This window comes from Heterocephalus glaber, unplaced genomic scaffold (genome assembly GCF_053883595.1).
Source record: "Heterocephalus glaber isolate CG9 unplaced genomic scaffold, H.glaber_assembly_v1.0 deba00001523, whole genome shotgun sequence".
NCBI lineage: Eukaryota > Metazoa > Chordata > Mammalia > Rodentia > Bathyergidae > Heterocephalus > Heterocephalus glaber.
Window position 1 is genome coordinate 560,623 of NW_028258327.1, and position 27,669 is coordinate 588,291.

Genomic DNA, 27,669 nt, shown 5'->3' on the forward strand with positions numbered 1-27,669 from the left:
GGTCCTCTTCCCCAGACCTCGGCCCCAGCCTCCCCTTCCTGCAGCCTCCGTTCAGCTGACAGGACGCACAGGGACGCGCCGGCCGCCTGCTATGGGCAAGGACGCTTCCATCCGCAGGCTTTTGGTTCCCTTTCGAAGGCCGCTAGAGGCAGCCTGGCTAGGCCCCACCATGCCCGCCCGCCCGCTTTGCCTCTGCTTGTACCCTTTGCTTTGCCCTCCACCTTCCCGGCAGCAGTCACCCTGAGTTTTACCAGTCAACAAGCATCCGTACCAAGGCAATGTAACTTGATTTTTAGTCAATTTGTTTTAAGCTCTTTGTCACCGATAAAATCTTAATAAACAGTTCCTGCCTTTAAAAACATGAAAGAAAAAGATCAGGAAGGAGTGAGAGGAAGGACATGAGAAGGAGGAAGTTCTCACCCAACTGGGAACGTTCTAGACTGACCTCCCACCTTCTCATGGGTGCTTTTCTGGGTGCTTTTCTGGGTGCTTTTCGTAGTTCTTTGGAGGCCTACTTGGCAACTGTAGAACAGAATCTTACATATGTTGGCAAAGGGTTTTTTATTTCAGATAACTGACCCTTTCCTCACAGTTTCTTCGGGTGTCTAGTCCATGTGGGCTCTCTGGATAACTTCATTAGAATTTGGACCCATTGGACTCTTTTTGGACTTCCAATCTCCAAAACTGTTAGAAAATGAATTTGAGGTCTTCAGCCACTATGACTGTGGGAATTTGTTACAGCAGCAATAACAATCTCTAGTCCCCTGTATTTCTCAGGCCCCTTCCCTGTAGCTAAGTGGAGCAAAGTGACTGAGTTGTAGCCAGTAGTGTGTAGATGAAAGTGGTATGCATTACTCCTTGTCCTGGCCCCTCTCAGAACATCCACAGGAACTTCCATGCCTTTTGGTGGTCGGCCTGCAGAATGGTTACCCAGAAGAAGGTTCTGAGCCAACAGTTAGAAGGGTCCTAACACAACCCTTGCCCTGACTGCATTATACTCTGATATGCACAAGAAATGTGCCTTATTATATACAGTAAGTTCCTAAAATATTGGAGCTACTTGCTAAAGCAGCTAGTATTTAATCTACTTAGACTAACACAGAATTCCACTTCTCAAATGGTTAGAAACACATAAGAATGGACTCCAGTTAAGCTTGACCCCATGACTTTATGCCAGCTCATATCCTGATTTGCTTCCCAATAACTTAAATATTTATTGTAAGTAAATCTATAAATGGTCTCCAAAACCTAAAGTTTTGGAACTGGAAATGAGTTAGTTATTCATCTCATGTTCTTCTATTACAACCACCACTGACCTTCATTATTCATAGATTCCAATTTTCTAATTTACCTGCTTTACTATATTTATTTGTAACCTTCAAATGAGTGCTGATTGCATTTTAAAGGACATTCTTGGACATGCATAGAGTAGTAAAAAATCTGTATATCCCACCTGGCCTTCTCATTTCAGTTTTTGTTCTGTAAAGTATCCTTTTCATATTTTTTTGCTTCTTTTTGGTGATTTCACTATTAAAATGGTCCCTAAACTAGGCATGGTGGTACTCACCTGTAATCCCAGCACTCAGGAGGAGGATGCAGGAGGATGACTCAAGTTCAAGGCCAACCTGAACTACACAGTGAGAGCTTGTCTCAAAAAAATAAGAAAAAACAAATCCCCAAGTATGGTGCAAAGCCACAATTAGCCGTCCTAAATGTAAGAAGGCTATGATGTGTCCCCAAGAAAAAAAATACGTGTTGGATAAATTCAGGCATGAATTATAGTGCTGTTGATAATGAGTTTTTGTTAATAAATCAACAATGTATATTAAACAAGGGTCTCTAAACAGACACACACGATTTAGAATAGGTTATATATTGATTGGTTAATGAAAATATTGTGATCAGAGGCTAGCAAGACACTAATTCTGTATTTCCCTTATGAATATTTGTTAATTCAGTGTTCATAGCAAACTTACTGACTGCAATTACCATGAAGAATGAAAATCAGCTGTACTTTACTTGTTGACAGTTTGAAATTTGGGAAAATATGACCTATTCTTATTTTTTAATTTATAATAAAGAATCTACATCCTCCCTAGGAAATACCTCCCATTTCAGACCTTCAACACTAATCACTACACAAATGGTTGTATTCCCTGCCTCGGTCTTCCCTTTGAGTTTAGCTCCACTTTAACTTCCTCACAGATATTTCCATTCAAATGTCCTGTCATATTGTTAAAATCCAAATGATGATGTTCCATAAATTTTTCAAAGTCAACTCCAACCTCTTACCCATAACCATTATCTTTTCCTATTTCTCTTAATGGACTTCCATTCTCCAAAATTTAGGCACAAAATTTCTGGCACCTTACCTAGCCAATCCATCAATTTTGATTTGTAGAACCTCACAATCCCCTTCTTTCCATTCTTGTGACTCCACCCTAATCAGGCTCTTCTCAATTCATACCTAAGTAAGTGCAATTGATGTCTAGCCAGTATCCCATATCCATTTCTAGTTTTCCAGACATTCTGTACCTTAGTATAAGATTGATTTTCCTAAAATACTTTTTATAACATATGTCTGATATTACACGTGCTTCCTCCTCCCTTAGCTTTACATACTGTTCACCTGGTCTAGCTCCAAACTTGCACATCAAACAGATATTTGGTCATCTCTTCTATGAGTTCCTCAAGCTGAACATGTTCAAATCAACTCCATTATCTACCCTCAGTATTCTTCCCATGTGACTGGGCAGAGATTGTCAGCTGATGACAAAACCCACTTCTACTGTCACTAATAAATATAGGATAAAGGTTTTTTAAAGTTCTATAAAATTTTTATGTTTATTATTTAAAGATTAGCTTTGAAAGTACATTTAATTGGGCCTACTTTGTACCAGACACTAATAATAAGGTAAAGTAGATAATAATTATCTACATTACATTTTTAACTCTTTAGGAAAATAATTATCTACACTATATCACTTATCTTTATGAGATTCCATCATTATTTCCATTGTATGGATGAAAAAACTGAGGCTCAGAAACAATCCATTTTGATGCTGTAATATTCAGTTGCACTCATTCCCAGTGATGGAGATCTGCACTATGCATGTATGTCCATGAATTCTGTGCCCTGGCTATGTCCATCCACCAACTCCAAGCCAGCTCTGCATTTTGTTTGCCCTAAACATGGAGCAGTAGAGGCACCAACCTCCCTACCTACATGATCATAGATGAAGCAAATGCCCTGAGAGAGAAGAGGCACCAACAACAAATCAACTAATCCAATAGTGGGCAAGGCTAATGCCTGAGGAGAGAAAGTAAGCCCAGAGGATCAGCAGACCAAGAAAGAAAATATAAATCTGACCAGCAGTGCTAGACCCAAGAAAATCCCACCACTACTGTAAACTACAAAAACAGCATGGGGTTTTTTACTCCACAAGTGTATCTTTCATGACATGACATAGTTGGAGAAGAAACCCAGTCCAGCATGCGCCATATTGTGAAAGAGAATTGAAGCCAGCTCCTTCTTTGGAAAAGTTGTTTAAAATTGAGACACAGAAAAACTAGTTTCCAGGATTACCCTTCCACAGTGACTGGGTGGGAGCCAGCTGCAGAGAGGGTACGGACTAGACATAGACCCCCTGAGAAATTTAAGCTCAGGTCAGGAAAGACATGGGCACTCCCCTCCATAGTGAAAAACCAGGCCGAGTGAGTGTGGCTTTCAGAGGAGGCTAGATCTGAAAGTATTGGCATTAAGTTCAACAGTCTGCTTTAACCCCTGCCTCATAGCCTACATACAACCAAAACCAGAGGGCTGATCACTTTTCCCATCTACCACCAAGAACAAGGACACATCTCAGTTGACCAGTTGCCACAGTCTGGGGTGCACAGATAGAGGGCCTCTGGAGCAGGGAGTGTTCATCACAAACTCAAGACCACAAAGTTAAGCTGAGAAAATCCTGACCTGCTGGATCTCAAGATCCTGGAAAGAAACCACTCATTCAAAAAAATAAAGGAATTTTTTTTTTAACTAATCGTTTTCATTCTTTCTACTTCATTAGTTTTTTGAGAGGTTGGAGTTTTTTCTACTTTCTTCTTTTTCTTTTTCTTTGCTCTTCTTAATTCTTTTTTCCTTCTTATTTTTCTCTTTTCTTTATTTTGTTCTTTTTTCTCTTTTTCTTTTTCATTCTTTTCTATTATTGTAATCTAACACTATTAATTTCTTTAAACTTCCCCATAGGATCCTCAATCTCTACTTTCTTTCTTTCCTCTCATCTTCTATTGATTAATATTTCAAATTTTATTTTTCTTATTCTCTAGTTCCCTAACCCCTCTATCTTTACTACTGTAACCACTAAGGCTTATGACTTTTTAAGACACTTAGTGGTGCTATTACTGTTGAATATTCCTCTATTGTTAGTGTCTCGTTTTGTTGATATTTACTCTATGTCAATATTTGGTTTGTATTAGTGTTTATAATATAATTATAGATCTCTTTTTCATAGTTAAGGAAGGGTAGTCATGTTGTTAGGGTATGTCAGTATCCAGTTTGTCTTTATTGTTGCGGGTATTGCTACCATAGTCAAGGTGTCATAGTTCTTGCTATCAACTGGTTTTCTCTGTGTATCAATATTGATTGCCTTTGCATCATTAGTAATACTGTGGCTCATTCTCAGAGAACTGCATACTGGGCCAAATACACTGCAGTGTCCTCTTCCAAATAAATGGAAGTGGTTGGATCCTTGGACAAATGAGAAGCTACTGAATAGCAAAGGAAACAACCAACAGAGAGAAGAGACAACCCACAGAGTGGGAATAAATTTTTCCCAGCTATTCCTCAGACAGTGGACTAAATCTAGAATATATAAAGAACTCAAAAAATTAGACTCTCCAAAATAAAAGACTCAGTTAAAAAATGGGCAAATGAAATGAATAGACATTTCAAAGAAAAAATACAAATGGCCAAAAAATAAATAAGAAAATGTTAAGCATTGCTGGCCATTAGGAAAAAAATGCACATTAAAACAGTACTGAAATTTCATCTTCAGAAAGAATGATTATCATCAAGAACTCAAATAACAACAAGTGCTGAAGAAGCTGCAAGGAAAAAAGGAACCCTTCTACATTGATGGTGGTATGAAAATCTGTATGGAGTTTCCTCAAAAAATTAAAACTAGGGCCGGGGATTTAGCTTAGTGGTTCTGCCGCCTGCCTCGCAAGTGCAAGGTCCCGAGTTCGATCCCCGGTACAAAAAAAAACCAAAAAAACACAAAAACTTAAAACTAGAAGTTCCATTTGACCCAGCTATTCCCCTTTTAGGTATCTTCCTGAAAGAATTAAAGACATCATATTACAGCAATACATGCATACCTATGTTTATAGAAGCACAATATATAATAGCTAAATCTTGGAAGCAACCTATATGTCCATCAACAGGTGAATTGATGAAGAAAATGTAGTATTTATACACAATGGCATACTACTTTGCCATAAACAAGGATAAACTTGAGTCATCTGTAGGAAAATAGATGAGCTTAAAACCACATTAAAAGAAATAAATCAGATACACAAGCTTAAATATTGCATTCTTTCTCTTATATGAGAAACTCAAAATATAAAGAGCAAAATAAAAGATAGATTATAGGACATAAGGAGGTAGATCCTTTTCAAATGGGAAGGAGATCAATAGATGGAGGGAAAGGGGGAGGGAGGGAAGAGGGAAAGGATGAAAAAATAATTGAGATGTGTTATGTACATGTTCCACCTCCCCACAAGGAATATAATCATTATGTACTGAAAACATGTACTATAAAGAATAAAAACTGAGCCATTCTTTCTGGGGTGAGGTGGAATCTCAGCGAGATATTTTTTTTTATGTAATTGAGTACTATTCTGCCATGAAGAAAGGTAAACTTGAGATGATTCTAGGTAGATGGATATATCTTGAGACCATACTCTTAAGTGAAGTGAATCAGATGCACATGTTTAGACATTGTACTGTTTGTTGGTGTGAGAGATACGAAGGATAAATCAGGTCAAATTTAGATATTGGGAACTAGGAAGGAAATGTTCAAATGAGAGGGGAACAATGGAGGAGAGAGGGGGAAGGGAAAAGAAAAAAGATAATAGAAGGAAAAAAGGGAAACAAAGCTTTTGTGGGTGGGGAGGGAGGAGGAGTTGAGGGGAGGGGAGGGAATTAGGGAGAGAAGAAGCAAGATATATCATGTACAGGTACAAATTCCCTAGGATGAATGTGTTCATTATATGTATCTGAATTACACCAATAAAATTAATTTTAAAAATCCAGGAAAGAAAAGAATCACAAAATTTTGTGGCTCTCTAAGGGTAAATCCACAGCACTGTATTATCAGAGAAAATGCCTCCTTTATATGCAAAAGACCCCTCAGCACTGTGCCCACCACATGCACAGTATCAGTGCACACATGTTGATTTAAAAGTGAAAAGTGTCACCAGTGCCTGATATCACAGAAAGTTGCCCTAGTTTTGCTGTTTCTAAATAGCACATTGAATCAGGCAGGATGGTGTGTGACTGCAGTCCCAGCACTCTGGGTAACTGAGGCAAGAAGATCCCATGGTGGAGTCCAACACCATTAATTTGGTGAGTAAGTGAGACCCTTAGTAGGTATCTGGGAAAGAAAATGGCTGGGGATATAGTTGACTCTGGAGATGCAAAGTACAAGCCCCAGTAATACAGAAGTAAAAAACTAAAAGATGGCACATAGATAAAAGGATTCATAAATACTTAGATAAAAATAATAAAATAAGTAGCCACTGATTTACTTAGTATGAAGAAAAAGATAAGCCACTGAGTCTTCTTATTAGAGGGGAGACACAGGTTGTGGAACTCCAAGACATGACCTCACTTCCTTGGCAACATCTCCAATCAGAACTTGGAACCCTTGCTAACAGGCATCACAATCTAGTAACAGGCATCACAATCTAGTAACAGGCATCACAATCTAGTAACAGCCATCTCCCGAGCTCACTTGGCCGGAGATGGTCAACAGCGAACATGCTGAGCTGCTTCTCCACTTCGAGAGGCCGCAGCCTCAGGACCCCAGGCAGAAAGAGTATCTGTGAAAGATTAAGAATATGGCTGACTCCATCCAGACCCTGCAGGCCATACTGGTGCAGCCGCATGACTGCCACAGTCACCCCAGCGAAGGTCTCCCCGGGAGTGAGCACCAGTGACCTACCACAATCAAGGTACCCCTGTGAAGTCCTCCTAGGACCAAATACCAATGGCACAGAAACTGGGAAGAGTGCAGGGCAAGTATCACCAGGCCCAGAAACATCCAGCAGCTCTGGGCAGGTCTCCCCAGACCTGGGCACAAAAAACCTAGAGAGTCAAAGTCCAGGGAGGGAGACCGAAGTCACAGCCACTGGCCTCCGAGAGACACTGAGAAGCCTGGTGTATATCCACCCAGGCCTGGCCGCTGCTATTGGAAATAACTTCACAGAGAGCCTTGCAGGATTGCGGCCACTGTGGTCCCTGCAGGCAGTCAGGCCGCTCTCATTCTCCGGGCCCTGCCTGCCTGTTTTCCTGGGCAGCCAACCCATCTATGGTCCCTGCTACCCGGGCACCTCCACCACCCACACCTCTACCCAATCAGCCCTGATTTTAGGAAGAGACACCATGACAAGGAATTGCATCTCCTTTGAGGGCCTGTGTGATAAAGATCGAGATGTGTGGTGTTTGGACAATAAACAGCTTTTCACCACACACTGGGTAGAGGAGGAAGGAGACCCGTATACTGTGGCACCTCAGTTGGAATTAGAAGAAGCCATTAGGCTTTCTGAGCTCAAGAAGGATTCTGAGCTCCTAAATCATGCATCACCTCGTATAGCAGAACATCCTAAAGTGCCTTGTCCACGAGAAGAGAAATCCATCCACCACAGAGGTGCAGGCTGCTGGAAAAAGCTGTATTGTGTGAATGGCCATGCTTTTCAGGCCAAATGCTTCAGCAGGAGAGCTCTCTGTGCTGTCTGCACAGACCGTGTAGGGGGACTTGGCCGCCAGGTATATAAGTGCACCAACTGCAAACTCTTGGTTCACAAGAACTGCCACAAACTTGTCACAATTGAATGTGGGCAGCATTCTTTACCATCAGAGACCATGGTGCCAGTCAATCCATCATCCACGGCTTCAGACCCTGCACACAGAGTGATCCCACATAACCTTTCAACTCACGAGGCTTTAGAACAAGTTGATGAAGAGAATGAGGCAGGGAACACTGGGGAAAGTGGCAAAGCTTCATCTGATTTAGGTCTTGAGGACTTTGATTTGCTCCGTGTGATTGGCAGAGGAAATTATGTGAAAGTACTGTTAGTCTAACTGAAAAAATCAGATCGTATGTATGCCATGAAAGCAGTGAAGAAAGAGGATGTCAACACTGATTGGGTACAGAGAGAGAAGCACGTTTTACAGCAGGCGTCCAGTCATCCTTTTCTTGTCAGACTACATGCTTGCTTCCAGACAGAAAGCAGACTGTTCCTTGTTCTAGACTATGTCAATGGGGGAGATCTACTGCATCATATGCAACAACAAATAATGCTTTCTGAAGAACATGATGGGTTTTACTCTGCAGAAATCAGTTTAACATTCAACTATCTTCATCAGCGAGGGATGCTTTACAGAAATTGGAAATTGGAAAATGTATTACTGGACACAGAAAGAAGGGCACATTAAACTCACCGACTATTGCGTGTGTAAGGCAGGCTTACAGCCAGGAGATACAACCAGCAGTTTCTGTGGCACTCCTAATTTCATGGCTCCAGAAATGATAAGAGGGGAAGATTACAGTTTCAATGTGGACTGGGGAATCTTGGCATACTGATGTATCAGATGATGACCGGACAGTCTCCATTTCACCTTTGTCACAGCTTTGATAACCCTTATGAAAACTCAATCGATTATCTCTTGCAAGTAATTTTGGAAAGAGAAATTTTCATACCTCATTGTCTGTCTGAAAAAGCTGCAAGTGTCCTTGAGAGATTTTTAAACAGGGACCCAAAGGAACGATTGGGTTGTCATCCTCAAAAGGGTTTTGCTGATGTTCAGGAGCATCCTTTTTTTCAAAATGTTGACTGGGACATGATGGAGGGAAAGCAGGTTGTACCTCCCTTTAAACCGAATATTTCTGAGGGATTCGGTTTGGACAACTTTGATCCTCAATTTACTAATGAGCCTGTCCAGCTCACCCCAGATGATAATGACATCGTGAGGGAGATTGATGGATGTGAATTTGCAGGTTTTGAGTATATCAGTCCTCTATCCATGTATGAAAAAGAATGAGTCTGATCCTCATTTTTCAACTATGTATTTTGGTTAGGTTGCCATGTAATGCTTGCAAAAACTTGTTACCAGCCTGCATAGAATTAACCATTTCAGAATTGTCTAGAAGCTACTTTTAATTTATTGTCTTGAAGTTATGTTTAGATGCAATACTTGATTCTTATCGTCTATAGTAGAGAATATAAAATATTTTGTTCATACATTTGATTTTTATGAACTGATTTAAATAACAATGAGACAATTGCTTGTCAACCACACTTGTATACACATTCCATTTGTTGAGTGAGACATAATGCCTAATAGTTTTTCTTTTTACTTATGATACAAGAAAACAATTTGTCTTTTAAGTAGAATGTCTTACCTATGCTAGTTTCTCTCCAAACCGTATTACCTGTTCTTTTGGGGCCTAGTTTATGTAGTTTTCAGGGAAATCCAAAAAATAACAATTTTGAATAAATCCACAGAAAACACATATATTATAGTTCTATCTCCATAGTTAAAGTTTTTTATTTAATAGGATAACATGAAATTCATAGTTGAATTCATGTCAAGGGAGAGTTCTTCACACTATTTTTATTAAAATAAGTAGGTAGCAATTTATTATTTAAAGAGTTTCCAGATATAGCATCCCTCTGTTTTAGTACTATTTTTATGCAAAAGGAAAGTAACCATCCTCATCTAAATAAGTCACAATGGTACAATCTTAGTCAAATTTAGTTTTAGGTAAGATGAGTAGTTTTAAATATAGAATCATTAAAAATTTGTTGGCATTTAATAAATTATGTTTATTTTTTTAGATGCTGCATTTTATTTGAAATGTAACTTTTCCAAAGCATATATCGTCTTTTCTTCAAATAACTAAGTATGAACATAATGACAATATCAAAGGAAAATATTTTTAGACATTCACCTGTTCCTTTCTAAGGCATATATGTTTCTCTTAATGCCTGGAACTTGTTTTAAAACAAAAGGCAGTCTTTGCAACATAAAATTATAGAGAATTCTAACATGTCTTAGAAATATGTTTATGATCTTGCTTTTAAGTGTTGCTCTTTGCCGTAGGGCATTCAGAATATAGAATAATCACCCAGGTGTTTGTTTAACATGTTTATTGCTGAGCTCACATTGCAATTCTTTTGGGCCTTTTGACCTCATTTTGAGAAACACTTTCTTCAAGTTATTCTTTTGTCCTCTGATTAAAGAGTAGAAAGTGTATGCATAGTATACAATTTTAAGATGGTATAAGCAGCAATTTACAATGTTATAAACATTTTTGAACAAATTTTAATCGAATAACTTCATTAGATATCTTCCCTGTTTCCCCAACAAAATCTTATCAGTTTTCTATCAACAATATACAAATGATAAGCACTTTTCTTTTATGAAGTTCTAACTTTTAGTTCGGATGGTCTTTTGTTTTTAAAACTTTGTAGTAGTAAGATTGACTGTGTGTATTTTATGCAGAATTTCATTACAAATATGTTTTTAACTATGTTCTATTCTTCGCAGTCTTTAAGTGTCATGCCAATTCTCTTCAAATTATATAGAAGTTCTCTCCAAATACTCACCAAGGGAATGAGGCAGTTTAAGTCAGAATGGTTGGCATTTTGGTATTCTGAAAATAATTTATTTTGCATAACCCTGTGGTCAGATCATTTTATGCATATGCAGCCTGGATTAAATTTCAACTACTCTGTTCAGTGCTGATACATTTACTTCATAAATTTGTTTTGTTTTGAATTTGTCATGTAGAATACTGCCTTGTTCATCATAATGTAATCTGTATTTGTGTACCTTCTTTTTCATGTTAAAAAAAACCTTAAATAAAACATTTAATACTCATCAAAAATTGAAATACTGTGTGCTTCTTGATTGACACATCTCCTTGAGTCAAGTAATGAGTATCCATAATATTTCATTTATTGTTCCCATGATTTTCTTCATTGTTTTCAAAATACCTACATATATACCCTTAAAAAAGACTATGTAGTTTATTGAAATGGACCAAAAATCTAACTATTGGGCCTGGTATTTATCTCAGTGGCACCGTGCCTGCCGTGCAAGTGCAAGGTCCTGCGTTCAATCCCTGGTACCAAAAAAAAACAAAAAACAAACCGCAACAATCTATTAAAACAAAAACACTAAATCTGATGGAACATAGAATAGGTAAAACTCTTGAAGACATAAGTGTAGGCAAAGACTTTATGAACAAAACCCTGATCACGGAGCAAATATTACAAAGAATCAAAAACTGGGATCACATCATACTAAAAAGCTTTTGCACAGCAAAAGAAACTACCAACAGAGTAAAGAAACAACTCACAGAATAGGAAAACAATTTTACAAGCTATTCCTCAGACAAGGGACTAATATCTAGAATATATAAAGAACTCAAAAAAGTCAGACCCCCCCCAAATTTAAAGACCCAATCCAAAAATGGACCTTTGAAATGAATAGACATTTCTCAGATGAAGAAATACAAGCAGCAAATAAATATATGAAAAAAATCTTCAACATCATTGGTCATTCAAGAGATGCAAATTAAAACAACACTGAGATTCCATCTCACTCCAGAAAGAATGGTTTTTATCAAGAAATCAACCAATAACAAATGCTGGTGGAGCTGTGAGTAAAATGGAACCCTGCTCCACTGTTGGCTGGAGTGTAGACTGGTGCAACCACTGTGAAAATCAGAGTGGAGATTCCTCATAAAACTAAAGCTAGAGGTTCCTTAACCCAGCTATTCCACCTCTTGTTATCTTCCTGAAAGAGTTAAAAGTATCATGTTGCATTAATTGGATACTTATGCTTATAGCAGATAAATGTGTAATAGCTAGATCTTGGAAACACTCCATCAAAAAATGAAGGGATAAGGCAAATGTGGTGTTTATATACAATATAGTGTTACACTGCCATAAAGAAAGATAAACATTTGCCATTTGTAGGAAAATGAATGCACCTTTAAAACAGAATTTTAAGTAAAATGAATTGGACAAACATGTTTAAATGTCGCATTGTTTCCCTTGTGTGAGAAACCTAGAGGGTAAATAAGGACCAAAATGTATTAAAAAAAGAATAAAAACTGAAAAATAATATCCAGTTGTAAAGAAATTAAGTCTAATCACAGTCAACATTAGCGAGCTTCAATACCTAAAATTATTTCAAGAATTCTTAATGATGAAAGGAGATTTTTTTTTTGCTTAAATTCTTTTATTGATACATTTTAAGTATACAATACATTCACATTTATCATTGGGTGCTTGTACCTGTACATGATGTATCTTGGTTCTTATTTTTTCCCCATTCCCTATGCTCCCTTCCCTATTTACAAAGACTTTGTTTCCATTTTTTCCTTTTCTCATAATGTTTCCTTTCCCTTCTTTCCTTTCCCCTTCCCCTCCCACTTTCCCTATCCCTTTGGACATTTTCTTCCTATTTCAAATTATCAATTATTCATTTTAATCATTTTAATGAAAGGAGATTTTTGTACAGATACCTAGTGCTACATTATAGATACAAAATATTTTGTAGAATTATGACAAGAGGAAAAAATTCTTCATTTCAAATATTGTGGTCTATCAGTAATAGCCTTGAAGCACCCACCTTTAAAACAGAAGCAGTCTGTCTCCTCCTCTTCCTTCTTCTCTAGTACTGGGGTTTGAAGCCACGGTTCTCACATCAAGCTACATCCCCAGCCCTGGTTTCTTTTTGTTTGTTTTGAGACAGGGTCTCACTAAGATGCCCTGGGCTCAAACTTGTAATCTTTCTGCCTCAGCCTCCCAGAGTACTGGGATTACAGGCATGCACCAGCACATCTAGCTCAGACTGTCTTTTATGTCCACTTCCAGAACAGTCGCCAGAGCAGTGGCTAAGCACAGACCACCAGGCTACTTGGGTCAGTATTACAGGTTCTCATTGATGCATTATGACCTTGGCTAAGTTATTTAATTTCTCTTGTACTTCAGTTCCCTCACTTGTTAAGCAATAAGAATAATTCCTTCCTTGTAGAATTGTCATGAGTATTACCCTTAGACTGAATTATATGGAATTGCCAATAGTCAACTTTTTTACCTAACAGCAATTACAGATGGCTCAATCTAAATAATGCATAGGGCACTTTATCCACATAAATTTGCCACACTCTTAGTGCTAAGTTGAACATTAGCTATAACATCAACACAGCATTGGTCTGAAAATGTACCACGAGCACATTATTATTTCCTACCCACCTAACTTAGCAGACATGACTAATTAATCGCAGCCTAAGACAAACCTGAGCATCTCTCTCAAAGCAATACTTTCATAGGCACAACCAAGACCTAGTTCTATTCCTACTCCCATTGGAATTTTACCTATTTAAATCCAATGTGAAAACTTCAGGAAGAGTTTTAATCACAATATATTCATGTTCTTCTACAGTAATTCTCTTGGGCTTTTCAGAATAAATATAGGCTTGTATTTCTAAGAATCCAAAAAGAATGTTTTTAAAATGTGACTAGTGAGAGTTGTTATTTGTGACCTCTAACTGATTGATGCTTTTGAAATTATAACCATTTTATGTGCCTGGGAAACCCAGGGAAGAGGTTTTCTCTGCCAGAGAACTAAGCTCAGGCACTTACCCTAGAGTGAGAAGTTCTGACTGTGGACACTTCTTCAACTAACATGTGAGTAATTGTAATATTTGCAGTCAGACAACAAGAATATAGGCAAAAGGAGACATCATAAAAATATATTTTAGTTTTCTGCTATGATTTGAATGTCTGTTCCCTCCTGAACTCATGTTGGAGTTTAATTGCCATTGTAACAGTATTAGAAATGAGACCTTTTAGAGGAGATTAGGCCATAAGGGCCTTAGGAGGCTGCTGTCAGATGTACCAAAGCCCAGGCATCTGAGGGTGCTTGAGGGTACCTGAGGACACAACTCTGTTGTTTAGCACAGGCGCATGACAAGAGTTTGTTATAATAATAATGAATCAGCATGGATGACCATGCATGTACCACATGGCTATGCAAGGTCACCCAAAATGTTTTGTCTTACTGTGTCTTAGCTAAGCTGATAAAGAACTACTATAAGTTCTGTGCTGGAAATTAAAGTTTAGTTCCTGCTTTGTGATGTCTGCTCCACTCGTGTTCTTTCCTTTGGGAACTTCGACTGACCAGACCTCCCTCCAGCCCACTGGCCCTTACAGGGCTTCACCATTGTGAATGGATGGATTAATGTCATTATTGTGAGAGTGGTGTCCTTATAAAAGGACAAGTTGGTTCTCCTTTTCACTCTCACTCTGGCTCTCACTCTCCAGAAATGGGAGCTAATAAATATCTGATCATCCTATAGCGTCTCAAGTATTGTATTATAGCAATCCAAAACAGACTAAGGCCGTTTCCTAAATACATTAAATACCTGGATCCAGAGTTACAGAAGCATTGCTGTCAGATTTCATTGGGTTTAAATTTACACTCAAGACCAGTCAGAACTTCACTGGAAAGACAAAACTTCTTCTGAGATGTTAAATGCCCAACAGTAGGGATAAAGAGCCATCACGGTGCCCTCAGTCTCTGCTATACCTTGAAAGGACATTGTGATTTAAGGGAAATACCTTGTGATGCTTAATTTTAATTGTCAATTTGATTGGATTGATAAACACCCACAAAATTAGTGAAGCACACTTCTGTGCTTATTGATAGGTGTCTCCAGAGACCATTAGCACAAGGGATAGCAAAATGAGGGGGGACACCCACCCTGCATGTAGATGGCACCATCCAACAAGGTTGGAACTCAAATAGAACAAAAGCAGAAGGAGGAACCCCACTAGAACAGGCTTTCTAGTTCGTTCTCTCTCTCTCTCTCTCTCTCTCTCTCTGTGCGTGTGTGTTAACCAAGTCTTTAAAATAGTTTGTCTTCTATTGCCTTCAAAATTAGTAAGATAAGTATCATCTTCCCTGTATTACAAATAGGAAGGAAAAACAGAACTCCTTTAAGGAGGGAGGGTCTGTTGCACTCATCTTTCATTCTGAGAATAACCCTGAAGGAAAGGCAAAAAGGGTGACCAGCAGGAAAACAGGTCCCCTGCCTTTATTTTTATAAGAGGACAAGGGGCTGCCTTGGTGTCTCGACCAGATTAGGGACTCAGTATTTATGATATGTTTGTGTTCATAAAAATTAAATCCCTTGAAGGTTTTGCCTCTTCAATAGTTGACCTCCTCTGCTTTGTTAAACAAAACTCTTCTCATTCATTCTCACCAGCCTTGAATTGGGGATTACATGGCCTCAGGGCAAGCTTAGAAGGGAAGCAAGTCAAAGCAAAGCATAAAATGAGGGCATGATTTTTGCACAGGGTTTTTCTTATTTATTGTTTTTACTAGCTTTTTTACTTCCTTGAAGATCTAAGACATTAGGAACCTTATACAAGAATGCACATGCATTGCAGTACCTCTGTGAACCCATGAAAGTTTACTATGCCAAATACCATAAGACTACATTCTATGCCACTGATTTGGTGCAGGTCCCTGTATTTAGAGTGGGCAGGGTCCTTAAGTGCATGGATACACGAAATGGAAACTTTATTTTCTCTATTAGATTTCTACTGTAATGGAAAAACATTATCTCAGTCAGTTTAGGTATCCCTTCTCCTGTCCCTGGAGTCTCATCTAAGTTCTAGGACAACTAGAGGATGCAGAGGCTTTGGGGAAGGTTCCCTTGACCCTCAGCCCATCTGTCTGTTCACAGGAGTCCCTTCATGGTCACAGCATCCATCACTCTGGCAGCTCTTCCTCTGACTTGTGTGCCACCATGAAGGGCCAGGACCATTTGGCTGTTCTAACACTCACATGGGCATTGAGCTCAGAGGGGCTGAGTTGACCCAGCCTGCTACCCATCCCCACTGACTCTGCTGCTTGCCTATTGTGTGGGATGGAAAAGGGGGAAGAAAACCTGGCCTGAGAATTTGAGCTCATGGGTACCAGAAAATAGCCTGCCCCAAGTATTATCAAACATTACTTTCTCCATGTTTTCCATCTTCCAGGCAAGGGCATGGTTCCTTCCCTCCACAGAGCCTTATATCATTTGGGCCTCACTGCTTACCAGGGGACTCACCTGGCACCTTTTATTGTTGGTAATAATCCTGGGTGTATTACATATATTCAGGTATGTCTCACAATTTTCACCATTCACAGGGTTCATATCTTAGGTTAGATGTCCACAGAAGGAGCTGCTACAAGATTTGTGTACAGGTGATTTATTGTTAGGAAAGCAGCATTACCAAGGTAGACCAGGAAGGAGTGAGAGGGAAGGACACAGAAAGGAGGAGGCCAGGCCAAGGTTTACCTCAATCAAAAGCTCGTGGATGGCAGCTCCAGCCTGAGCCATCAGAGGAGCCCCACAGTACACATCACTCCTCTGGAGTGTCCCCACGGGGGCAGGGGAGCTGGACTTTAAGCTGCTGCCACAGACCAAGGGCAGCCCATTAAAAGGAATGGGGGAACACAAAGAAATGGTGAAAGGGCACCTGAGTCTGGCATTGGCCACCTGACTGGGCAGGTGTTATGAGAACCACTGAAGCCAGACACAGAAGGGGCTTTTGAGTCAAGGCCCATACAAGCAGCACTCACAGAAGGCAGACAAGAAAGTGTCCAAAAAAAAATTTCAAACACAATCAGCACCTCTCTGGTCTCTGAGATTCTTTAATATGATGTCAGCCACAGTGATTTTTTTCTGCACAATGGCTACAGGCCAAGAATTTATCAAATTCCAAAAATGTCATGCAATACAAATACAGACATTCCTCCACATACAGGAATGTGACTTGGTCGTTAAATTAATTGGTCACTAAATGAGGAACTATATATAATACGTGCAGTACAATATTCAGAACAAAGAAATGCTCAAAGGAAACTCCAACTTGATGACTTTACTTTTATTTGCATAACTCTTACATGCAATTCTGTAATGTATGACAGAACACAAAACTACAGTACTGGATAGTACAGCCAGCAAAAACTACAGTACTGTATAAACAAGGTATACTGTACCAAAAAAGACATTGAGGCTCTATAAATAAGTTGTACAGAACTGCACACACAAAAAAAGACTGGTTGTAAGTCCAAGTGGTGGGTAGTAAGTGCAAACAGTACACCTCAGTTGTGAGTTCAAATAGCCATTTCACAGGTCTTTAAATAAGAAATACTGTGTAGGATTGTTAACTTGCAGAAATATCAGTTGTACACAAGGACTCAGAGGAAAGAATTGATTTTAGCTGAAATTCAATCTACAGGTATTTGGAGATCCACTACAGATTTTATGTTCACTCATGTATATTTCTATTTTAAGAAGAAAATCATGTTATAAGAATTTGGGAATTTTTTTCAGAGTCTGTCATATATTTTTTAAGGAACACTTATTTTAGAAGTTTTGGACAAATTAGAAAGGAAATCATTACTTCCAACTTTGAAATACCTTTTTTCTTTTTTCTTATTTAGGAGAAGTTAATATAACTGCTTCTCAACAAGTAACAGCTGTGGTTCCAGACCAGCTGCATTGGCCTCACCTGGGATCTTATTTGAAATGCATATTCTCAGGCTCAACCCCAACAAATTGAATCAGAAACTTGGTGTGCAGCCTAGAAATATGCATTGCTACAAGATCTCCAGGTGACTTCCATGCATGCTGTGCTTTGAGATTCACTGATTTAAGAAATCAAGCCAATGAGTTTGAGTTTATGAGTTAGGAAGGAAAGAGAAGGTACATAGGAAAGAGCTCTAATTGCTGGCTTAGAGTTTATGGTCTGGGGGTGGAGTTTGACTTGGTGGTAAAGTACTTGCCTGGCATGCATGAGGCCCTAGGTTCAATTCCTAGCACTGCAAAAAATAAGTAAATAAATAAATAAAAGATTTATAATTTTTCTGCCAACCTTGTAGATGCCACACATGAGGTAGATTTTATTTTCAAACTGATAACACCTTTCATGATTTTCTGATTCCAAAAAATGTAACATGTATTATTTTTAAATGTCAGAAAATTATTGGAATGAAAAGATTTCAAAACACTGACAATAGCAAATGTTGGTGAGGATGTGGAACCACAGGAATTCTTTCACTACTGGCCGGAAGGCAAAATGGCACAGCCACTTTGGAGACAGTTCGGTAGCTTCTTACAAACTAAACATGTTCTTAACCAGCAGTCACGCTCCTTGGTGTCAGAGATGTATGTTCATACAAAAAAGAACCCTGCACACAGATGTTTATAGCAGCTTTATTCATGGTTGCTAAAACTTGGAAGTAGCTAAGATGTCCTATAGCCAATGAAGGGGTAAATATACTGTGATACAGCCAGAAAATGAGATATTGTTCAGCTAAAAGCAAAGGAACTGCCAAGCCATGAAAAGATGTGGATGAACCATACCTGTATATGAATAAGTGTGAGAAGCCAGACTGAAAATGATACACACTGTGCGATTCCAACTGCGAAGGCCAAAACTGTAGAAACAGTAATAAGATCAGTACTTGAGGGAAAAGAGATGAATAAGTGGAGCACACGGGATTCTTAGGGCAATGAAAACACTCTGTACAGCACAATAATGATGGACACGTGTCATTGTACATTTGCCAGTACCCACGGAATGTACAGCAGGAAGAGTGAACCCTAATGTCAACAATGCACTTTGGGTGATACAGAGTTTTTTGTGGTTTCCTTCACTGTGACAAATATTCCATTCTGGTGTGCAACGTGGGGAGGCTGTGCCTGTGGGGTGGGTTGTGTTTGAATTTTCGGTACTTCCAGCTCAATTTTGCTCTGAACTCAAAGCTTCTCCAAAACGAAAGTCTAATTTTTAGAAAGTCTGGCAATATATAAAGCACTCTCAAATTTTACCATCCAGGGAAAATAATCCCAGTTAACATTTTAGTGGATAGCTCTTGAGATTTTTTTCCATCCATTGTTATACACAATGCCTTTACAAAAAGCGAATCAGGGCTGGGGATTTAGCTCAGTGGTTCTGCTGCCTGCCTCACAAGCACAAGGACCTGAGTTCAAATCCCTGGTCCCATCCCCCCCCGCCCCGCCAAAAAAAAAAAAAGTGCTCAAAAAGAGAATCATACTAGACTTGCTGTTTTGCAAAGTCTTCTATTAAATTTAAAACGATATCATGAATATTTTTAATATCAATAGGTAAAGGTCTCCTGGATTATTTGAATGCACCGTGCGTGGTCCATTGGAAGAACTATACTTTTAACAACTGCTTCCTTACTGAATAAATAAAATGTTTCAAATATCACTGTCATAAACAATTCTGTGGGGACATTCTTGCCCCGGTAGTTTGTGTGCTTCACTGAGTGGATACTTGGCAAATCTCCCCCAAAACAGCCCAGTCCCCCTTCCACAGGTGAGCTAGACAGCGTCCTCTCTCTTCCTCTCTCCCTTCTTTCTCTCCTCCATCTCTCAAGCTGAAGCCTTCAGAATGGGAGAAGCCCCTGCTTCTGCTGACTCTGTGCCATACCCTGGGGCACGTGCTGGGGCTGCAAAGTTGAAAAAGATTATGTTTAAAAAAAAAAAACACTCTGGCTTCTGAGCTGCCTTCTTGTATATTCCCTTCATGTCCTGAGGCCAACTTTTGCCTGACCCTATGAGAAAGTGACCAGTGACTTCTCCTGTCCCTGCTGAGCCCCGAGGTAGATCCTGTGTGTGTTCTACTCAGAATTTATGAACAGGATGTGACTCAGTTGCACAAAATAGCCACTTCCTCCTAGAGTGGAGCAAGAAAGAAGAAAGGGGAGAGAAAAGGAACAGAAATGGAAACTGAGGCAAGTGCAAGAAGAGGATGAAAGGGGGTGGGAGGGAAAGTGGGGAGTCACCCACAGAGCAAAAGCACACAGCGGCCGAGCCCTCACCCAGACCTTGCATATATTTGACACCCTCTACAGAGATACGCACACAGCTATGTTTCTCCACATGCTCAGGCCTTTTTCTGTCTTCACAATCTCAAATTCCATCCCTGCTACAGTGGCTGCAGGCCATAATAAATCCATCTCCAGCAATTTCAGCTCTTAATGCTGCCAGAATCCTCATGCCAAATTTAATCCACAAAGCCGAAGTTGCAACCCCCTCAGCTGCAATTTTAAAATGTATTTCCTCTTTGACCATATCGTTGGGATAATACAGGGAACTCCCACAGAAATCTCAACATGTGTCTGAAATTGAAAAAAGATTAAATAAATCATTCTTAGACCAGGGATATAAATTCACTCACATATTTTCCATTCTACTGTGGCAGTTGCACTAAGAAATCCAGAGAGGGAGGCAGGGGGAGCCTTCTAGTAAACTCACTAGGGCTATTAGGAGTGAAATTTCGAGAATTAATGTGAGACTGATTCAAATAATAACAATAATAATATCATAACAAGCTTTTGTAACAAGGCCACCTGGGCTGGAGCCTCACCTGTCTCCTTTCCAGCGCCACACCACAGATGCATGTGCCTGTGCCCCGTTTCTTCATCAGTGGAGGAACATTAGAGTCACCTTCCCCACACGGTGCCCACACGCGTCATAAGTGCCACCCAACGGGACCCACTGGGAGCGACTCTGACTCTGGTCCTGGGGCCAGAATAACATCCTCCCAGCCCAGGCTCTGAATCCTGCGAGTTGAGGACGGTGTCTTAATCTTCGCTGTTTACACATGGTCTGCCATCATCCCTCCTTCTACCCATTTGGCACTGTGACAATTCCTGCCAAGAGGTGGAGTTGATGTCCTCCACTCAGAAGGAAGCTGGGCTTGGCCATGTATGTCTGGGTTAGTGGGACAAAGGTAGCGGGTGGGGGGCCCGAGCATCATGTGACAGAGGCCAAGCCAGCTGCCAGAGGACAGGCCATGCCCCAGCTGACATTAGGCCACTGCTGAGCAGAGGAGAAAGGGACCATCCTGAACTACCCTAGATCAGACCAGCTGGCCCAGGCTCCCTGCAGAGTGAGAAATCATAAAATGTCACTGAGGACAAATGGAGGAATTATATGTAACAAGAGCAGGGACCCTGTAACCTTTGCTTCCTTATGTTGTGGATAGAGGACTGATTATCTATCTTAATACAACCTAGAGATATGATTTCAAAGGACACTCTCCAGACTAACAGAAAATTCAACTGGAATCAGGAAGTACTGAAGGCCTGTGTTCCGAGATTGGGGTTGGAGGAGACAGACGACATCTAAGGGTCAAACCAAGTGAAGTTAGGAATACCCCGGTCCTGCCCGTATGTTCCCAGAGGAAGCATCACTCACAGCCTGAAAGACCCAAGGCACCCAGGGCTGTTCTCTACCTGCGCACTGGCACCTTGCGTGGATGTGTGTACACCATGCACAGGTTTCCAAGGCAACAGCTCCCCTTGGTATGTACCACCCTGTTGGTGATGAGTGCCCTGGCCGACCACGGTGGAGGCTGGCGCTTCCACAGCTCTGGAAAACAGCCGTGGTCCTGACCACAGAGGGACAGCTATCCAGCTTTGATGGAAGCAACCTCCAGCTGGGGCTCCATTCTTCCCAGGAGCCCTTGCACACAAAGACTCCTGTTTGTAGGAGGCTGCCCTCCTCCTGGGGCTCATCTTCCATGCTTCCCAGAATGACCAGGGCATTTCTTGAAAACAAGAACAGAAGCCCAGAACATGGTAGCATTACCTGAGACTGGAGAGACTGGAGGTTCATTGTTGACTCTCTGAGAGACTTTCAGAGCAGTTACGGATGGGGTGCAGTGAAAACAGTGATGAAGGTGGCAGTCTGTACCTCTCACCCAGTGCTTATTGCTGGGGCTCAGAAAAGAACACCCTGGAGTGCAGCACTGCAACATGATGTAGTTGAAAAAAACAGATTCAGGGTCCCTGGCTGCCCTTCCTGCCTACCGGCTGTCACCCTGCTTGCTTCACCAAGTCTCAGGGAGACACTGTCTCTGAAGTTCCCACCTACCTCAGGCCGAATCCTCCATACTATCTCACAGGAAGGAAAATAGAGTCAACACCACGCCCACACCCAGCAGAACTTGGTCCCAAGCTATTGTCTGTTCTTAGCCCATTTCATTTTCCCTATAAACCCTTACTGCTCCTCTAATATCACCTACAGCCCCTAATCCCCTCTCAAGTACAAAAAGGGTATTTAAGCCCCAATCCTCTGGCCCATCTTTGAATTTTCATACTTAGTGTAACTCTCGTGTACCTGCATGTTAATCAATGTATCTGTCTTTTCTCATGTTGTCATTTATTCAATTTATTTCAACAGATTCAATTATCAAAAGTTCAAAGAAGGGAAAGTTCCCTTTGCCTTTATACTCTTAATTATTTAATGTTTCCTTGTATTGTAATGTTTATCATGTAATTATAAGCTTTCCTTGGGCAAGGATCACATTAAGCAAAGCATTGTTAAAAAAAAAAAACATGAAATGCATTTTTACTTGAATCAACATCAAAAGGAGTAATTTACCCCAATAATTATTATTTTAAAACAATTATAGATCAGTCCTCCACTGACAAAGAGCAGAGTTTATATCAAAATAGATTTTCTCAAATTTAGGCCATTTGTGTGCCACAGTGGAGAGAACACAGCACTGCCAATTTGCAAACCTGCTCTTTTGTGTGTGATTCTGGCTCAGCCACTAGCTCACTATGTGATGCTGGGAAGATATCCCTTCTCTGGGCCTCACTTGTATCAGTCGTTGCTCAAATATCCAAAGAATTTGGACTGCTTTTAAGGAGAAATGTTTCAGGCCTCGAGGTTGGCTCACTTTATTTTTAAAGTACCAGCACATAAAATATACAATATGAATAAGCTGTAAATTATTTAGTCTTATAGCCCTTAACAAAAAAAAAATAGCCCTGATCCTCCATCTATAGACTCAATTTCTAGTTTCTATTGTTCAGGTCAATTGTAGTCTGAAAATATTACTGCAGTGCAAGAAATAATTAAGGTATTTTGCAGGGCCAGGGAGTTAGCTCAGTAGTGCCACGCCCTTCTTGCAAGCACAAGATCCTGAGTTTGATCCCCAGTACCACAAAAAAAAGATATTTTGTGAAAGAGACCACATTTACATAACTTTCATTATAGTACATTTTGTAATTATTTTATTTTTATTGTTAATATCTTACTTGTTAGCTTATAAATTAAACTTCATCATAGGTATGTATAAGAAAGATTAAAATTGACATGAATGTTTAAATTTTTAAAAATTTATTACATTAAAAGACACCTTACCATTTATCTCCTACAAAATACTCTCCCTAACTTTGAACATATGTATCTTATCGTTCTTCATACTTTCTCAAGCAGTTCTGGAAGACCTCTTTCATGAGTCTCTTTACTAAATATGATAAAAAAAAAAAAATGGGGAATGCTGCTGCCAAGTGCCAAACAATGGAAAGGTGAGCTGGTACAAACATTACAGTGTGTCCTCATCTTCCTTATTCACCAGTTCTGGCACCTTGTGATGTCTGGCTCTTCTCCAAAGTTAAAATGACCATGAAAGATAAATGTTTTGAATAGATTCAGTATATAGAAGTAGCCATGACTGTGCAACTGAAGTCCTTCATGAAAGAGGAATTCCAGAACTGCTTCAGAAAGTGGCAAGAATGATGGGATAAATGTGAGGGGGAGTATTTTGAAGGGGATTCATGGAAATAAGTCTTTTACTGTTATCTTAGTTACTTTCTCAATGCTAGGACAAAATACCCAACAACCCCAAGTTAAAAAAGGAAAGGTTTATTTCAGCTCACAGTTTGTAGAGGTATCAGTTCATAGTCAACTGATTCCAAGGGAGCGTAGCATGGCAGAGAGGCATAGAAGAGGGGAAACAGTCCATAGCATGGTTGGCAGGAGGAAGCAAGAAAAGAGCCTGACTTCTTTCTGTCCTTTTATATTCCATCTAGGCTACAAGTCTATTGGTTGGTGCCACCCACACCCAGAGTAGCGCTTCCATTATTCACACCAAGAACTTTGCTAACTCAACTTAGTTATCACATACCCTTAATTTCAGTATCACATACCCTAGCCCAGCACCACACACTCATGATCCAGGCACCTCCAAAAAGCCCCACCTATGAACATATGAGGCTTTGAGGAGACATCTAGACACAAGCCATAACAATTGTAATAAAATTTGTATTACAATTAAATGTTCATTTCTATCACACCTCATATAAATAGGGAAAACTGTAATATATCTGTAGGGTTTGGTACTATCTGTTACTTCAGGTACACAATGAGGGTCTTGGAACATGACCCCTGTGGGGAAGGGAGACACTATCAACAAAGCATATTTTGAAAATATAGCAACACTAAAGTCACTAGAATTCAGTTGGCAAAATTCTTGCAAGGGAGAGAAGGACACGTTTTTGAGCCCACACTGCACCTCCCCACTGAACGTGGAACTGGCACTTTGCTCTGGGCACACTCACACTACAGAGTTCTTTGTGCACTCTCCAACCCACAAAGCCTCTACTGCTGCAGAAACCCGCACTCCTTGAGCCATCGTGGTAACCGAAGTCACAGCATTTGGCAAAGTGAAAATAGAATTACAAGGCAGTCTGTGATTAGAAAGTTGTCATCCACATAGCCCAGAGCATGCTTATGTTTATTTAGATTATCACCAAAATTCAAACTAATTTTATCTTGTGGAGAATACAGAGGCTCCCCAAAGCGTATCAAGATATTCCAGTTAGGGGAGTACTGTAGTCACGGACCTCTAAGGACTCTGCAAGCTTTATCCATTCTTTTCTGATTTAACCTAGTCCCAGTTTCAGAACAGTCCATTGCAGTGTACACATCCACCACCAGAGGGAAACAAAGATCCATCGCAGGAAAGAGGAAGGTTCTTCGTGTACTGACAGAGAAAACTACTGATCATAGCACCGTTGCTGTTCTTGGGTCTTACAGAGTGTTCAACCCAGCAATGCACATGGTGAGTGGGCAACTTATAAAAATCTATTCTTTTACTTAAGTAAGAGGGAGTTTCTCTTTTTACTTTCTCTTATTTACTTGTATGTATTTAACAAACTTTGAGTACGTGCCATATGTAAGCCAGAGACAACCTGGGACACTCCCAGGGCTCAGGCTGTCCATCGAATTCTACACAAACTCCTTGCCTAAGCTGAGGTGACAGTTCTCCCAGAGTCTCTCTCCAGAACTCACTGGTTAGGATCCTCCCAAAGTGGATGGGCTCTGCAGGAGAAGGCAAGAGGGCAAGGCGTGCCATTGGAAATAGAGCGCTCCCTAGATGAGTCACTAGGCTGGGGTAGAAGGGACCTCACTACCGTGTCTGTCTGCGGCATTCATGTCTGCACAAACTTATCTCTAAACTCGTTCTTCTACTGACAATTCTTGAGTGCCGGCTGTGTGCTCAGACCATGGGACATTTTAGGTATTGACAATAAAGGAATGGAAGACCAGTTCCCCAGCCTCAAAGAGCTCCTCATAAACTAGCTAAGTAAACAAAACTGATATAGGAACACAGAAGGAAAACTAGTACTATCCTGCATGTTGGGGAAATAAGCGAAACGAGGCACCAGGAGGGAGAGTAATATCCCCTGAACCCTTGGGGAAGATGTGGGCGGAAAGGAGGCAAAGGAATAATAATATCTGAAAGACTCATCTCATGGTGGCACAGCGTGGCCTAAAATACAGCCCCGTGACCACACTTGACTTGCCTGAAAAAAAGTCAAATGTTGCTACAAATGGGTCACTAGAGATGAGATACATTTCTGGATGGGAAGTATCCCCACGCCTTGCTGGGCTGAATTAAGGACAAGGACCGGTGGCATCAGCACCCACTGTTAGCAGCCTTCTTTCAAACCTGCCTCAAAGCCTTTCCCGGTGTGGCTACAATCCATGTGGACTCCTCCCGTTTGCCCTGCCAGGCCACCTGCCACCATGCATTACCCTCGGCATTGTTTCTTACTTCACAAACCACACAGTTCCACCTGCCCCACTGGGCAATGGGGCAGGAGGAGAGGGTATTTCCTCCTCCTGACTCTTCAGGGGCACTGAGCCATCTGAGCTCCGCTGCCTAAATCTCCTCTCCCCTCCTTTTGCCACAAATGAAACTTTCACCTAGCTCCAGAAGTCACAAACTGTCCTGTTCTGTGTGACCTGGTGGGGAATGGCAGTTCTTGGCTACTGTCAGTGAACTTGACCTTGAGGGAAGTTTGAGTACCATGGAAGAAGTATAGAGAGAGAAGGGTAAAGAACCAAAGTTGCTGTTGCACTCAGAATTCAGTGTATGAACTAAACCTGCCACAGGAATAACTTCAAATGCTCTAGTAAACTTAGAAAGTTTTAAATCTAGAGATACAGCTTCCCTTGTGGATAGGAATGTTTGATAAAGTATAAATTACTGGAAATTATAACTTTGCATCTATAAACTTGGAATTTCCATTCCCTCATGAGCATGTACATCATTCTTTCGATAAAGTAATGATGTGCACCTACAAAATACAAGGCATCCTGCTCAATCTAGAGCTACAGAGAAGAATACAGCATAGGCCCTCCCCTAGAAAACTCAGCACATTATGGAGCGGAGCACATTATGGAGTCCACACACCAGCATGACTCAGGCCAAATGTGTGTGTTGGACAAGCATGCACTTGAAGCTCTCAGCCCTATACAGCACTGGATGTTAATTATATAATACAGCACTGGATGTTAATTTCACACCATAGGATTAAGATGGAGATATTGCCCGGGGGGGGGGGGTGTCTGATAATAAAACAGTGTAAGACAAATAGGAGATCAAAGAGCCACACATAAAGTAAGTCATAAATAATGGCATCTAGTGCCCACAGAAGCCCTAGTAGGGACCTAAGGTGTGGAGAAAGGTCATTTGTTAAACCCATTGCATTTTTATTTGGTATTTGGGGGAAGGGGCAAAAGTCATACTTAATGAAACAGTAAAGGATGCTAAGAAATAGGGGATATAAATACCAAAGAAGACAGGGGTCATGAATCAGACCTGACAATAACCAAGGTGTAACATGAAAAACAGATGATGAGATGGCTCCTGCAGAAAGACAGACTCACAACAAGGAGCCATGGACTCAGTGCTGAAACAATGAAAGCTTATTTTCTCATGATTCTGGAGGCTGGAAGTTCAAAGTTAAGGTGTTGACAGAGTGGATTTCTTCTGACAACCTCTCTCCTTGTCTTGCAGATGACCATGTTCTCCCTGCATCTTCCCATGGGCAGCCCTCTGCATACATGTTGGTGTCCTAATCTCTTCTTATAAGGACACCAGTAATACTGGACCCCACATAGCTGTAATTACCTAAAGACCCTGGTATGCTTAGATGTGGCTTATCCCCCAAGGGTTTATGTGTTGGCTGCTTGGTCTGCA

General features: G+C 40.4%; 1 protein-coding gene and 1 pseudogene across 3 annotated transcripts in view; one reads left to right on the top strand and one right to left on the bottom strand.

The window, feature by feature from the left end:
• LOC147824921 (uncharacterized) overlaps positions 1-27,669 on the bottom strand; it is a 269,562-nt gene that overhangs the window by 22,306 nt on the left and 219,587 nt on the right. The window lies entirely within an intron of this gene.
• Positions 6,903-11,179, top strand: LOC101696774 (protein kinase C iota type pseudogene; annotated as a pseudogene).